The 13,581-nt window shown below is 37.6% G+C and overlaps 1 long non-coding RNA gene across 3 annotated transcripts in view; it reads left to right on the top strand.

The window, feature by feature from the left end:
* The first annotated feature begins 1,750 nt into the window (after nt 1–1,750).
* The window catches only part of LOC118933467 (uncharacterized), a 56,859-nt gene continuing 45,028 nt past the window's right edge, over nt 1,751–13,581 (top strand). For 2 of the 3 annotated variants that reach the window (XR_008998243.1, XR_008998241.1), the window contains exons 1-3: nt 1,753–2,723; nt 5,346–5,451; nt 6,173–6,221. This is a non-coding gene — a long non-coding RNA (uncharacterized LOC118933467). Of the gene's footprint in view, nt 2,724–5,345; nt 5,452–6,172; nt 6,222–13,581 lie in introns of all 3 variants that reach the window. The other variant, XR_008998242.1, reaches the window with a different exon arrangement.

The raw sequence follows: 13,581 nt of genomic DNA, 5'->3' as shown, positions 1-13,581 counted from the left end.
AAGTAGTGCGGTAAGCCAACTTTTGGGAACTTGAAGGAGGGGAGTTCGCAACGAAGTGGCGCAAACGTAGGAACCTGACCCGGGCTTAGGACTCCCACGCCGGGATCGCGCGCAGTAGGTGGGCCGGATGGGGTGTGTCTGGGGCCTGAGCCCTGTCCTCAGCGTTGGCGGCGGCGGCCGCGAGGCCAGGCGCGACAGGCTACAGTCCCCCGGCGCAGTTCCCCTGTACAGCCTTGTGGGGGCGCCGGCGCGGCTGATCAGGTGAGTGAACGCTCATCCGGGGCTGCGGGAAACGGCCTCGTTCTCAGCTGCCGGAGACGACGCCGCCGCCGCCACACCTAGTGGAGGAGCTCGGGAAGGCGGCTCAGTGGGGGCTGGGGCGGAGAGCGCCGGGGGTGGGGACGGAAGAGCGCCGGGAGGAAGGCAGGAGGCTGCTGGACCGCGCGCGGGCTGCCGTTGGGGAAGGGATCCCAAGATGTCCGCCGCGGCTCGTCTGTCACTCACGCGGACGGGGGCGCCAGGACCATGGGCGCGCTCCCTTGAGGCGGAGGTCGCGGGCAGGAGGGTAGGAGGCCCGCGAGAGGCTGCTGCGGAAGCCGCGGGCCCGTGACTGGGCGCCAGGCGGCCGGCGGCGGAGGCGGCACCACCACCGCCACCACCACCATGTCGCGCTCGGTTTCAAAAAGAAAACATGGGACTTTTATAAATTCAATAGTAAGTTGATTGAAATAATATTTGTCTTTTGTATTCTCATTTCCCTCTTCCATATGTTTACCAGTGCCTTAACTATAGTTTTGCTTTCTCGTTTATTTTTTGTTGTAGTTTTTGCTTTTGTTTAGTGTATTACTGTGTTTTGTGATCTGGTCAGGGAACCGTTACTGTATTTTGTGTTTGTATCTACATTTTATTTTGCATGCGTAACGTGGCTTTGCCTGGATGTTCTTTTTGGTAAGTTCCAAACTTAAAAAGCACATTGTTTTTGTAGTGTAAGTTATAATGTTTTTCACCTTTTCTCCCACTTCTAGTAATGTGATCATGATCATCAACTGTTTTAATTTTTTTAAAGTGTTCATTTGAAAATTATTTTTATCGTAACATTTTCCTATTTTCCTTAATAGTAGTGCAGTTTGGTACTAATCTGCTTTGATTCGTTTTATAGCCTCACACTGTCAGTTGCTGACCACTGTTAGCAGTTACTGTCTCAAGTATTTCGGTTTTTAAAAAAAGGCTTAATCGTCTAGAAATATTGTTCTAAAAGCCTTTGCTTCCATATAGCAATCATAAAAGAAGATAGTTTGTAGTAAAATTAAATATTTGTGTTCTCAATGAGCAATGCATTTTAATTTTGTTTTTACAGCGACAGCTTGCTCAACTTCAGAAAGAAAATTCTGGGATTCTGAAAAATTTGGCATTATACTACTTCACATTTGTAGATGTCATGAAATTTAAGGTGTGTTGTATTTTAATACAAAAAATATAACTTTTCAAGGTAGATTGATATTGTATAGATAACTTTGTAACTTATAGATAATAAAATTAGAATTATTCTAGAACTAAAATTTAAAATACATTTTATTTGTGTTTTCTGAATTTAGTATTATTTACATAGGTAAAAAATTAAAAGAAGCTTTTATTTTCAGGACCATGTTTGTGAATTGCCGAATACTACTGCTTGCCAAGTCTTCTTTGATATTGTAAGTATTATTTTCAGAAAAGAATTCCAATTGTTCTGTTTCTAGTAGAACTAAGGAAACTGAACTTTTTTTTAAGAGAAAACTTGTAAGACTAGTGTATAAAATTTTAGCACTGCTTATTTGGCTTGTTTTGTAGCTATTTTTTTAAGGTAAGGAATTACAGCATTCTCTATTTTTACTTGTTTGATTATCACTAAATATAATAAGTGTTGTGTATATTGTTAATTTCAGTGTTTTAGTAGGCCCAATTTTAAAGTTAAGTAAATAGTAATTTTTCTCTGTAGAACGCATATTTGATAGACTTCCTTAGTAAGACAATTGCTAGGTGCAAGAAGTTAAAGTGAAAAATGTCTCTATGGACTTCATGACAAGCCTTTTTATTTACATATTTAATATTCCTTGTTCTTGCTTACCGAGATTGGCTCTAGTGTTTCTTTTTACTCTCGTTACCCTTGTAAACAGTTACCAGTTTAAAATAGGGTGATTGTGAACTCCATTTTATCCATAAAACTGTGTCACAAACACATAGTTGTTGTCTATGACTCCCAAATATTTGGCATATTTTTGGTGAAAGGAATTAGAATTTCAGAAATAAAGATAAAATAAATAACTGCAGAAATTACTAGCTTTGAGTAGTTGCCGTGAAGTTGTGTGTGTGTATGTGTGTTGAAAAGTTTGCAAAATAGAAGGAATTAAACTTGATTTTTTTTTCTAGACTGTAAACTTTGATTTAACAAAAAACTACTTAGATTTGATCATAACCTATACAACACTAATGATCCTGCTGTCTCGAATTGAAGAAAGGAAGGCAATCATTGGATTATACAACTATGCTCATGAAATGACCCACGGAGCAAGGTAGACCTACATTTTAAAACAGTTTGTGAAGTTTTCAATTTGATGGCTTATAACTCAGTGAAATTTGGTATGTCTCTTTTAAGTGACTGAGAATACCCACGCCTTGGTCAGATGATCGTGGATTATGAAAACCCTTTAAAGATGATGGAAGAATTTGTACCCCATAGCAAGGTAAGAGCTGGTTTTTAGACATGTTTTAATAGGTATAGGAGGGAGTGTAAAGATGAACTTCTTTTAGGAAAATAATAATAATGAGATGTGAATAATAGCTGTGCATGGTTTTATCTAATTGTAAATCAAAGAACTAATCATTTAGGTTCCAAATAGTACACAGAGAGCTAGAAATCTATTGATCATTATAGTTTTAGCTTCAGTATAGGGTGTAGAGGTAGTGAAGTTTAGTATTTGAGAATGTCTAGTTTCATATGAGACTTCCTGAGTGCAATACCAACTCTGCCAGTTACTAACTGTGTAATATTGGGCAAGTAAGTTAACCGACTTCACTATACCTCAGTTTTGATATCTATAAAAATGGATTAATAGTAGTACCTATCTCATATGGTTGTTACAAGGATTAAATGAGCTGTTTCATTAAAAGTATTTAGATACAAAGTATTTGATACATTTTAGTTACATTAAATATAGCTTACAAAAAATTGTAGGAGTTTTATGGAAATAACTTGCAGTATATTTTTTATAATATATAAAAAGATAGTTCTTAATGAAATAATTTTGGTTCTAAGGGATCTTGCCATTATGACTTGTCTGCAATAGGACTGATTCAAGCCGTAGTTTCTGAGCACATCAAGGAAGTTTATAGGTATCTCATACAGCGTCATTATTTATAGATAAGGAAATTGAAGCATGGAGAAGTGACACGACAAGGTAAGCCATTTGGCAGCAATAGTGGCAAAACCAGAGCTAAAAGTCAAGATACAAGAACTGTGGTTCATTGTACTCTTTGATGACAGACTTTTTAATAATAACTATTTTATATGAATCTGTGAGGGTTTTTTTTGGCCTAGTTAACATGAATTTTTTGTCAATTTTCTTACTCCCGTGAACATTCTGAGGATGGGTTTTCCAGTTTAACTTCTTTAGATGCTGTATTATACCCACAAATTTATATAGGTTTAATGTCTTGGAGTTAGTTGAATCATTAGTTTGAAGATGGTGGGTGAAAACCAGTTTTGAAGTAAAAAATCATCATTATAGATGGAAGTATAAGGATTCCTCAAAGTGCTGAGCGTATCACACTTATCTGTCTCTGATTTTGGTAGTGCTGTGTTCTTACCTAGGAGTGTCTCCCTATTCCTGTTTTCTTTCTGGATCTATTACTTACTTTTTGCCAGTCAGATATGGCCTTGTGTTTATTTAGCCACTTCAGATTTGGTTCTTCTCCCACTTAGGTGAGTAAAATTTCCTTAAAGGATGTGAGATCTCTTTTTAAGTTCTCCATAGTTATTAGCATGCACTAGACTATTAATAAGTTCTTTTTTTTATTAAGGTATCATTGATACACATTCTTATGAAGGTTTCACAAGAAAAGCAATGTGGTTACTACATTCACTCTTATTATCAATCACCCCCCCAATACCCCATTGCAGTCCCTGCCCATCAGTGTGGTGAGATGTCACAGAGTCCCTACTTGTCTTCTGTGTGCTACACTGTTTTCCCCATGATGCCACACACACCATGTGCACCAATCATGATACCCCACAATCCCCTTCTCCCTCCACCACCCCTCCACTTTGGTAACCACTAGTCCCTCCTTGGAGTCTGTGAGTCTGCTATTTTTTTTCCTTCAGTTTTGCTTTGTTGTTATACTCCACAAATGAGGGAAATCATTTGGTATTTGTCTTTCTCTGCCTGACTTATTTCACTGAGCATGACTATTTATAATTTCTTGAGGAGAGTTACCCATTTGGATTAGACCAGTTATATCCCAGTTTTGATTTTTACCGTGTTCTATGGTATCTCTCAGTTTTGATAGAAAGGCAGCCAGGTATTTGCTAGGATTTGTTAAAATTAATTTAATTTTGAAACATACTCAGAATCACTGGTAGAATGTAATAAAAACATAGATTCCTTGGGGGGGGAGGTTCTACTCCCAGAGGTTCTGTTTCACTAAGTTTCAGATACAGCCCTGGAATCTCTATTCTGAACAAACACCTCTGGCAGTTTATGTGCAGCCGGATGAAAGAATCACTCTGTAAAGAATTTTTAGGAAGCAGGATGAATATCAAGGACAGTTAAAAACAAGCAAAGAGTAGATGAGGTGAAGCATTAAATACCTTGATGACAGAGCTTTAATTAATAGACTAAATGGCAAATAGAAGTAATTAAGAGAATACAGTGAATTATTTTTATAAGGCATTCTTTGGAGAACCAGGAAACATGTTGAACTCTGTTAATTTAGTAATATAACCCTACTAGCTTTTTCTTTCACTGAGAGCCATCAGAGTAGAAAATGATACAGAGAAGGATGACACTAGGCTCTCCACTCCTTTTGAAATAAAGATCCCAAGCCAAACATTTTAACTTTTAAGAAAGTAACATTTCCTGAGCTAAGTTCCTTTCCAGGAATACAGAGCTTTATGAAATTAAAAAAAAAAAAGATCTAGAAGTGGGTAGCCAGGACCCACCTCAGTTGTTATATGGAGCATAGTTGTAAATAGGTTCTTTGTCTTAGGATGGTGCAGTTAGAAATGCACAATAGTTTGTAGCTTGAATTTAATTGAAAAAGAAAAAAACATTTTATTCCTCAACTTTCTTTTCTCCTGTTTTAATTAGTCTCTTTCAGATGCACTAAGTTCTCTTCGGATGGTGTATCCTCGAAGGAATCTGTCAGCTGACCAGTGGAGAAACGCCCAGTTACTGAGTCTCGTCCGTGCACCCGGTACAATGCTCAATCCTGCACAGTCTGAGACTGTATGGGTCCATATTTCCCTTTTTGGATAAAAATTATAAAGTTGATTTTTACAAAAAAATAGCAGTTCTTAGATTCTGATGTTAACCTAATACCATTAGTTGTAAGAGTACTTTCTTTTAAGTTTAAGTGTTTGTTTTGTTCTATTGTAGAAAATTTGGAAGATGCAGAAAATTATAAGGAAACAAAAATGACCCAAATCTTATTTAACTACAGATAATTAATTGTTATTCTATTTTTCCTCAATCTTTTTCTCTGTATATTAATATAGATGGTATGCATATGGAAAACATACACATATGTAATTACCGATTTGGGTGAGATAGCATCTGTGTACATAAATCTTTTCTTAACTTGGTTAAAATACTGTCCTTTGGACTATGCAAACTGAGTAGATTTGGGAAATTTGGGATTTCTCACTTAGAATATCGAAGACAATTTAGCAATAGTGTTTTTTAAAGAGAGGTTTCAGGGTTGTGTAAATCTGAAGGGGCACAACTCTCATTGCCCGTTATGGACTGCAGGTTTAAATACAGGTTATGAAACTTTTATCCAACTTGTCAAATTTGTTGTGGTATTTGAGCTAAAAATTTAAATAGTAAGAATTTTCAGGTGAAAGACAAGGAAAGTGACTAAATATGGATTTTTAAAAATATCTCTTAACCATAAATTTATGTTTTGTCTTTTTAAGATGCCTTGTGAATATCTCTCTTTGGATGCAATGGAAAAGTGGATTATCTGTAAGTAAAATGGGTTGGGTTTGTGATTATACTCTTCAGGTTTTAAGTTTTATAGAAAAATGACAGGTAACATGTATTACTTCTATGCCAAGCACTGTGCTGAGCCTTCAATGTGCAGTTCATGCATTCCTCATACTAACTCTGTCAGTGTAGGTAGTGTGTCTTATAGATAAAGAATCTAAAACTTAGTCCACACAGCTAGTCAGTAACAAAGAATCCAGACTAACTCCAAAGCTCATGGTCTGCATAATATTTCCTCTTAACATAGCTGTCAAAACTAAATTGTTTTGTTTTTAATGATTTTTTTTAAGTACTGCATTTATTCGATTAAGATTTTTGGTTTCAGTTTCCTTTAGTAGATACAATAAATGACTCATATGCATGGGGGGGTAAAATTATTAGTTTCTGCTCCTAAGAAGTTCACAAAATATAGGGTAAATAGAAACACACAGACATAATACTGAATGAGAACCACTGTAATATAATTCCTTCTAGAACCCCCAGGTCCTGACTGAGGGGAATAATTTTGAGCAATTTGTTTTTTAGTTCTTACAGTTCTTATTTCTTGATTTATTGACCTTGAGGTAGGATTTGTTGACTTTCCAGCAAGTAGATTATTAGGTTTTACTCATAAAATCACTGTCAAATTTTTTAAAAAGTTTCTAAATACTTTCTGCTTAATCCCATTATGCACATGAACTTTTAGTAACACTGTTATTAGTATGAATGAGGAAGAATTTAGCACATACTCCTTGCCCTTAGTTACTTCTGTTAATTATATTTTTTACATTGAACAAATTTGTGATATTTATGTTTTTTTCTGTAATGCTGGTTAAGAGTTTAATGCCTTGATGGCTGATTTAAAAAATGCAGCTTTCAGAGAATTGATTTTGCTCAAATATGTAGTGATGTTTGATATTCTATGTTTATGGATGTATAGCTAAACATCTGGGGTGATTAGTAGAGCTAGTTGTCATGGGTGACCTCTCTAGAATTATGTAGTACTATTTTCCCCTAGTCTTTACTTTAAAATGGGAATGCTGATTTCAGGGCTTTGTATAATAGGCAGGGAGGTAGGTTAGAAGACGGGCTATTCCAGTGGAGAGTGTGTGGACATGGAGAAAGCAGACAAATTTGGAAAAACCACAAGTTGTCAAGGTAAGGAAGGTTCATTTACTCTGTTTTGTTGCTTTCATGTATTTGAGTCTTGAGTAGTGTTAATGATGGAGAGGTTAAGTTACCTCAAACTCCACACTAATCTTTTGTTTTTGATATCATTAATCTACCATTACATGAGGAACATTATGTTTACTAGACACCCCTTCAGCAAGTCCCCCCCACAAACCCCATTATAGTCACTGTGCATCAGTGTAGTCAGATGCTGTAGAATCACTACTTGTCTTCTCTGTGTTGCACAGCCCTCCCCATGCCCCCTGCCACATTATACATGCTTATCTTAATGGCCCCTCTCTCCTCGCACCCCCTTATCCCTCCCTTCGCACCCATCCTCCCCAGTCCCTTTCCCTTTTTGGTAACTGTTAGTCCATTCTTGGGTTCTGTGAGACTGCTGCTGTTTTGTTCCTTCAGTTTTTTCTTTTTTCTTATACACCACATACGAGTGAAGTCATTTGGTACTTGTCTTTCTCCGCCTGGCTTATTTCACTGAGCATAATACCCTCTAGCTCCATCAATGTTGTTGCAAATGGTAGAATTTGTTTTCTTCTGATGGCTGAATAATACTCCATTGTGTATATGTACCACATCTTCTTTATCCATTCATCTACTGATGGACACTTAGGTTGCTTCCATTTCTTGGCTATTGTAAATAGTGCTGCAATAAACATAGGGGTGCATCTGTCTTTTTGAAACTGGGCTGCTGCATTATTAGGGTAAATTCCTAGGAGTGGAATTCCCGGATCAAATGGTATTTCTCTTTTGAGCTTTTTGAGGAACGTCTATACTGATTTCCACAATGGTTGAACTAATTTACATTCCCTCCAGCAGTGTAGGAGGGTTCCCCTTTCTCCACAACCTCGCCAACATTTGTTGTTGTGTCTTTTGGATGGTGGCAATCCTTACTGGTGTGAGATGATACCTCATTGTGGTTTTAATTTGCATTTCTCTGATGACTAGTGATGTGGAGCATCTTTTAATGTGTCTGTTGACCATCTTGAATTTCTTCTTTGGAGAAGTGTCTGTTCAGCTCCTCTGCCCATTTTTTAATTGGATTATTTGCATTTTGTTTGTTGAGGTGCATGAGCTCTTTATATATTTTGGATGTCAACACTTTATCGTATCTGTCATTTATGAATATATTCTCCCATACTGTAGGATACCTTTTTGTTCTATTGGTGGTATCCTTTGCTGTACAGAACCTTTTCACCTTGATATAGTTCCACTTGTTCATTTTTGCTTTTGTTTCCCTTGCCCAGGGAGATATGTTCATGAAGAAGTCACTCATGTTTATGTCCAAGAGATTTTTGCTTATGTTTTGTTCTAAGAGTTTTATGGTTTCATGACTTACATTCAGGTATTTGATCCATTTTGAATTTACTTTTTTATATGGGGTTAGACAATGATCCAGTTTCATTCTCTTCCATGTAGCTGTCCAGTTTTGCCAGCACCATCTGTTGAAGAGGCTGTCATTTCCCCATTGTATGTCCATGGCTCCTTTATCATATATTAATTGATCGTATATGTTTGGGTTAATATCTGGAGTCTGTTCTATTCCACTGGTCTGTGGGTCTGTTCTTGTGCCAGTACCAAATTGTCTTGATTACTGTTACTTTGTAGTAGAGCTTGAAGTTGGGAAGTGAGATGCCCCCTGCTTTATTCTTCCTTATTAGGATTGCTTTGGCTATTCGTTGTCTTTTGTGGTTCCACATGAATTTTAAAACTATTTGTTCCAGTTCGTTGAAGAACGTTGCTGGTATTTTTATAGGCATTGCAGTGAATCTGTAGATTGCTTTGGGCAGGATGGCCATTTTGACAATATTAATTCTTCCTTGCCAAGAGCATGGAATGAGTTTCCATTTGTTAGTGTCTTAATAGTTTCTTGTGGTTTTCATGGTACAGGTTTCTCACTTTCTTGGTTAGATTTATTCCTAGGTATTTTATTCTTTTTGATGCTATTGTGAATGGAATTTTTTTCCTCATTTCTTTTTCTGTTAATTTGTCATTATTGTATAGGAAAGCAAAAGATTTCTGTATATTAATTATGTATCCTGCAACTTTGCTGAATTCAGATATTAGTTCTAGTAATTTTGGAATGATGTCTCTAGGGTTTTTTATGTACCATATCATGTCATCTGCAAATAGTGACAGTTTGGCTTCCTCTATACCAATCTGGATGCCTTGTTTTTCTTTGTTTTGTGTGATTGCTGTGGCTAGGACGTGCAGTACTACGTTGAATAACCGTGGGGAGAGTGGGCATCCCTGTCTTGTTCCTGATCTTAGAGGAAAAGCTTTCAGCTTCCCTCTGTTCAGAACGATATTGTCTGTGGGTTTTTCATATATGGCCTTTATTATGTTGCCCTGATACCCGTTCTGTTTGGAGTCTTTATCATGAATGGATGTTGAATTGTGTTGAATGCTTTTTCAGCATCAATGGAAATGATCATATGGTTTCTGTGCATCTTTTTGTTTATGTGGTGGATGATGTTGATGGATTTTCTAACATTGGGTTCATAAAAATGGCAGTACATGGGCTGCTGGGTCTTGAACAAGGATAGAAGAGGAAGAAACTGGGTACTTCTTGAGAGTATAGAAAAACTGAGGAAGGAAGGCTAAGTAAAGTGAGATAATAAGTATAATCTAAGTGTCTGCAGTCTAATGTTTGTTGATGAATGTTGCTAAAAGTAAAAAATACTGTGTAGAGCCATAAGTTTGAGAAATTAAAACTATTTTAGCTAATTTTTGAGAGTTCATATATCCTGATATTCTATTAACTGGCCCTTGAAGATACCATTAGATAATCCACAATAAAAAACTACAGGAACTATATGAGATTGCTTTTCTGAATTGTCAGATGAAGATCATGATTTTAGTCAGCCTGGTTTTACTATTAAGTGTATGTCCCTGTGTTCCCATAATTTTTCTTTCAAAAGCCAGTTTAAACTGATAGTCTTAGGAAAACTACCCTGAGACCTTGAGAGTGAGCCACAGAGCTGATGTGGCAAGTCCCAGTAAGTTACATGACTTTATGGATGAACAAGTGTAACCAATTCTCCTAGAGTGCTAGGGAATAAGAAAAAATGCATTTCCATATACCTGTTTGAGGAAGGGAATCACAGAACAATTGTGCCTCTCTATTCACTTGTATTGTGAATTTTAATTTTAATGATTTGTTACTGCTTTTGCACTTACCTCTAGGGGTTTTACATCCAATTGTCCTGTCTTAGTCAATGAAGTATGTCTTCCTTTCTTTATCTTTCCTAAATTAGATGGATGTGTCTGATGAAGAGCCACTACTCCCATTTACTGATGCACTTCTTAGCGCTTCTATGCTATGTCCAGTTTTTCTTAAACAGTCCATCTCAAGTTTTTCAAGAGGTTGAGTTTTTACAGAAATTACTGCTAAGTGTTCTGAGATAATGTCAGGATCTGTTTTGATTGGCGTCTTCCTAATATGTGGGACTATTTTAACTGGTAACTCATCTTCAATTGAATCTCGATCCGACTCTCCCTTTTCTACTTCAGGGGTCGCTCATTTTGTCAGCATTCTTCTGTGCCTTTTGAGAATTCTATTAATGGCTTGATCTCCAAAGAGATCAGCCCTTGAATTCTTTAACCTAACTGTATGTAGTCGAAGATTTGAAACTCCATTAATAATCAAACTAGCCACTTTCTTAGGGAAGGCTCTTTTTGTACCTTTTATGTCGTAATAAAGATCTTTATGGGCTCCAGATTGTTGCAGTGTATCGCTATAAATAGAATCAGTAACCTGAGAAATCATTTCTATGCTTTCTGGATTTCAAAAGTGTTCTTCGGGATCAGCAGAAACAAGATTAGTATTACTTTTGGAAATTTCAGCTGCCGCAGATTTTGTCAGTTGAGGTGCAATTTTATTTAACTCAGGCCTTGACAAGTTTTTTGCATCTTTGCTTGGGACACTTGGCAATGTTACAATGTTAGCCAAGAACAAAGCCAAAGCTTCCTCTAAAGTTGTAGTGTGTAACATAGGACCTTTTTTGGATGAAGACTTTTCCTGGGACTTGAACTTATCAACACTTTTGACCACTTTTTCCATAATTTTGACAGCTTCCAAAACTAATTCTGACTTTGATACTTCTTCCTCCACTTTAGGTTGAAATTCGGAATTGGAAATTTCCTTCACCATTAAAAAACCTATTATCTCAGAAAGGGCCAATGCTCTTACCCATTAAATCTTTCACTATAGAGGTGTGTGAGCCAGAGTGCTTTAAAAGACTAGTATAAAACGAGTTAACTACTTTTTTCAATAGTTTCATTGTCAGCTGAAGGTACAGTAGGCAATTCCTTGGCTGGTGATACGAGTTTTATCTTATAAATTTTTGGAGATAAATTCTTGTATTGAATTTAATACTTTTGAGGTTATCTTTTGCATTTCAGTTTCTCCAGATTTGGTTCTTTCTTTATCTACTGTTGGAAACATAGACAAAAGCGTCAATAAAAATTTTACAGCAGTTTCTTCTACTACATCAGAAGGCAGTATATGAGCACGTGATGGTTGAGGCTGGGAAGCATCAGCAGTTGGGATAACATCTTTAAGAATATTTTCAACAATGTAGTTAGCTTCTGAACACTGATGGAGTTAGCTCTCCAGAAAAATAGTTCTGCAGCTGATTGCCAGACACTTTTAGAGTCAAGTCAACTATGGTTTGAGAAAGGTGCCAGGAGCCATGCTACTCAAGCTGTGTAGCAAAGCGGGGGCCTTCACAGCTGGCTCCCCCTATTACCCACCTTTTATTTTGTTTTTCTCCGTTATACTATTGGCTTTGCTTTTGCTTGCATTTTTGCCAAAGACTAATCTAAACTTTTATAAGCAGCACGGAAAGGAGGAGAACATAAACTTCCCAGAAGCTTTTCAGGACAGTGCTCCTGAAGAATAGAACACGCAGAGGCCAGATGGCAATCTTGGCATAGAATAATACCAAAACCTGTAGGTAGCTAGTCAAACATTGACTACCCCATCTCCACCTAAGTGGGAATGTGCCCCCCTTGTTTGCAAGGCTAGTGAAATTAGTGCTGAAGAGTTATATAGGAAAATTAGAGAAATAGAGTTATAGGGGAATACTGAATGGAATATCCCTGTCTGACACTTAATCCACCTTCTCATGTTTCCTTCCATCTGCTACTTCTCTAGCTTTTCTTCTTCCTTCCTAATTACAGCCTTTTACTAGAAGCTGTGCCTCATATTTGGAATTACCGAGTACCATAATTTTTCCAAGAGGTAAAGATACCTCAAGACAAGTGCTGGGCCTGGAAGCCACAGGGCATAAATCTGCAAAGAAGTAAAAAGCTTACATTTTCAAAGAATATTGCTTCTCTCTCACTTACCAGCTTTACATCTCCCTGTATGGCCCCAGAAGATGGCTGGTTAGCCAGAGACGGGTAAGATTCCTCATGGGAGGAACAACCTAAGACAGGCACAGTCGCAGGGGGGCCATCAGGTGAGAAAATGGGGGCCAACAGAGGTGAGGCTTAGAACCTCACCGCCCCAGTGTTGGGAGAAATTGTCTACACCTGTGGATGTTATGTTGCCCTTGTCTAGCTTGGATCAATACCTGGTCTATAGGCACAGACCTGATCATCTATACTTGCCTTCTAACAGCACTTAATCATGCTTTCTGTCTTTATCTTACATCTACCCATGATAGAGTAAATATTATGAGGGGACTGGGACCCATTGCATTAGAAATATAGATGATGATACCTGCCTAGCTAACTGTAGCAGTGAGTGACCTGTATTTCACCCTGAGCCGATAGACTCCATAGTGACTGCTACATGCTGCACGTTTCTGTGGTCACTTGCATTACTCAGAAACCACTTTTCATAGCAAAGAGAGAAACAATAGAATTCATGTTGCTAGGAAAAGTTTAGGTCAAGGAACAGAAAAAAGATCACCTAACACTTGGCTAGCCATGCATAGATGAGAAACAGAAAAAAAAAGTTTGCCTATGCTTGTTAAGCAAAAGAAGAGAGAAAAAAATCATATCCTTGTGCAAAATGGTATAAATAAAGCTGTCATTGGCACTTTGTCGAGAGACCTCCTCCAACTGACTCCGTGTCATGTCTCTCCATATGCCAACTCTGTCCTGCACCTTCATGCATCCCACCCCTAGGCTGGAGCTAGACTCCCGCAGAAAGGATTCTGCATCC

The sequence above is a fragment of the Manis pentadactyla genome, chromosome 6 (genome assembly GCF_030020395.1).
Source record: "Manis pentadactyla isolate mManPen7 chromosome 6, mManPen7.hap1, whole genome shotgun sequence".
Lineage (NCBI taxonomy): Eukaryota > Metazoa > Chordata > Mammalia > Pholidota > Manidae > Manis > Manis pentadactyla.
Note: the sequence above shows the minus strand (reverse complement) of the source record. Positions and strands in the feature narration are given on the sequence as shown.